Here is a 3077-nt window from a genome sequence, read left to right as displayed (position 1 = left end):
CAGACTCGGGCGAAGTTTCACCTTCCAACAGGACAATGTCCCTAAGCACACAGCCAAGACAATGCAGGAGTGGCTTCAGGACAAGTCTCTGAATGTCCTTGAGTGGCATTCAGAGCCCGGACTTCAACCTGATCAAACATCTCTGGAAAGACCTGAAAACAGCTGTGCAGCGACGCTCCCCATCCAACCTGACAGAGCTTGAGAGGATCTGCTGAGAATAATGGGGAGAAGGTCCCCAAATACAGGTGTGCCAAGCTTATAGCGTCATACCCAAGAAGACTTGAGGCTGTAATCACTGCCAAAGGTGCTTCAACAAAGTACTGAGTAAAGGGTCTGAATACCTATGTAAATGCGATTTAATTTGAATTATTTTGCAAAAATGTCTAAAAACCCATTTTTACTAAACCATTATGGGGTATTGTGTGTAGATTGATGAGGGGAAAAAACAATTTAATCAATCAATAAGGCTATAACATAACAAAATGTGGAAAAAGTCAAGGGGTCTGAATGCTTTCTGAATGCTCTGTAAAGGAATATGTAGGACTGCATGACTTTTTGCCACGTTTGATATAAAAAAACACTTAGGTCAATTAGGTGTTGAAAATATGTAAGGGCAGATCTGTTTGTGACAGTCCTTTCACAGACTCTCCTTCACTACCAGACAACCAACCATTCTACCACTGGATTATCCCCTACATCATTAAGGCCTATATTACATTCCAGTTAGTCAATGAGTCTCGAGTGCCTGAAATGGAATCTGTCCTTGTTGCTGCAAAAGTCATCAACGCAAGTCTTTTTTTTCACCTTTTTCCCCCAATTGGTAGTTACAGTCTTGTCCCATCGCTGCAACTCTCGTACGGACACGGGAGTCAAAGGTCAAGAGCCTTGCTCCCCCAAAACATGGCCCTGCCACACCGCACTGCTCACTTAACTCAGAAGCCAGCCGCACCAATGTGTCGGAGGAAACACTGTACAACTGCCGACCGAAGTAGGCAAGCATGTGAACGGACTGCCACAGGAGTAGCTAGAGCGGACATCTCGGGCGGTCAAACCCTCCCCTAACCCCGGCGATGCTGGGCCAATTGTGCGCCGCCTCATGGATCCCCTGGTCACAGCCGGCTGCGACACAGCCTGGGATCAATCAAGGGTCTGTAGTGACACCTCTAGCACTGTGATGCAGTGCCTTAGACCACTGTGCCACTCGGGAAGCCCTATTTCTCACCCAGATTTGAACCTAAATCCAATGATATTACATTTTTGTTGTTGATTTCATGTTGAATTCATGTTATTTGACAACTCAACCAAATGTAAATGCAAAACTAGATGTTGAACTGACGTCTATGCCCAGTGGCTATGTGCTTGTGTCGTGAAAAACCTGAACACACATTGAAAAGCTAGTTGGCATCAGCTATCCAAACACACTCATAGTTCTAGTTGTAACAAGAGCCTTATGAAACCCTTTTAAAGACTGAATAACACAACACAAATTAAACCAGGGCAGTTAATTTGTAGGCGAACGAGTAAATTCAGTTGGCCATATTTGAAGCAGAATCTTTTTATTTTAATTTTTTACACCACAACAATCTTTATGGGCATGAGTGTTGTATACAATTTTAAAAAATATATGTGATTTATCCTCCACAAATGCTATTATGGCAGCCATATTGGATTTTTGATGTCATATTGGATTTGAGGCCAAATCCAGGCTGGCCCCAAAGATAATCTGTGGTAGACCCGCTGACTAAATTGCAAGAGTAAGGGGTAAAGATGCAAAATCCTTCAAGGAGCCTTGGACCCCAAAAATGTAATTTTGATGTCTGAGCCCACTTGTTTTCCTTAGAGCCGATTACAATAACCACAACATCAAAATACATGTGTAATTGTATGTATTTTTGTCAGGCGGGACCATACAGCACTGAATGAGAGCACATTTGACTTGGAAGTTGTCTATTAGAGCTTGCGATATAGGATTACATGAGTTTATGTGGCCCATCCCCCTCCAGCCTGGCATTATTCTGCACTGTTTAGGTGTAGGGCAGGGGTTACCAAACTTTTTTGGCCCAGGACCCCTGGGCTACCCTTCACCAGATATGAGCGGGTGAAGGGAAGCCTACCATGAATTCTATGGTGATTTCAAGACAACTGGGAACTCGTAAAAATACGAGGTCAAATCATGACGTCTGTGAACTTCAGGTCGGAAAGTCAGAGCTCTCGAAAGAGGCCCAGGTACCCGAGCTGGAATTCCAAGTTGGATGACTGTTCAAAAAATTATCCCAGTAGGAGGTCGTTTCTTTATGAGTTCCCAGTTATCTTGAACGCACTGAAATCTAAAGTCAGAGATTCCCGAGTTCCCAGTTGTTTTGAAAGCAGCATTAATGCTCATAGGGAGATGGAAGGGTATTCCCTTTGACCTGCCCGCCGTCCCGTGATAGATGGAGCCCCATCTGTGCAAAAGCCCACCAGTCGATCCCATGTGGAATCCCATGTGGAATCTGTTTTTCGTCAATTTAGCCAGACAGCACACTGAACATCCCATATACCGTTTTATGCTCAGGAATCATGAGACAGAACAATATGTCCTCGTGAATAGCATCCCCTGACATGTGTAGCGAAGATAAGTCAATGCGTGGGCATCTTGGCCTTCACAGCTAACGTCCATTTGGAGAGCATAAGCTGTGGAGTTTGAGTCCTTCAGCCAGTGTTTTTGTCGTTTAACAGTATTATCTGACAAAGGTATTGTTGTAAGTTTCTGTGCCTCTGCCTCCCCACACATTGTTTTCACCATATCAATTGCGGACGGTAGTATCAGCGTCCCTACAATAGTGTGTGGTTTCATAGCGTTGCGGGCTTAGCCATTCACGGTGGGAATGATTCAAGTGCAAAGGTCAAGTGCAGCCTTTTCCCATGATCTAAGGGCGCTCTCTGGTTGAATTTTATCCTTGAGATTTTAATTATTTTTATTTTTTAAGGTTAAGCACATTACAATGATTTTGAGATACAAAGACAATATTACAATATTTCTGTATTTGTATATATATATATTTTTCAGGGTTCTGGAAATTCTCCTGTGACCCCAT

The sequence above is a fragment of the Oncorhynchus tshawytscha genome, linkage group LG19 (genome assembly GCF_018296145.1).
Source record: "Oncorhynchus tshawytscha isolate Ot180627B linkage group LG19, Otsh_v2.0, whole genome shotgun sequence".
Taxonomy (NCBI): Eukaryota; Metazoa; Chordata; class Actinopteri; order Salmoniformes; family Salmonidae; genus Oncorhynchus; species Oncorhynchus tshawytscha.
This window is presented reverse-complemented; position numbering follows the sequence as displayed.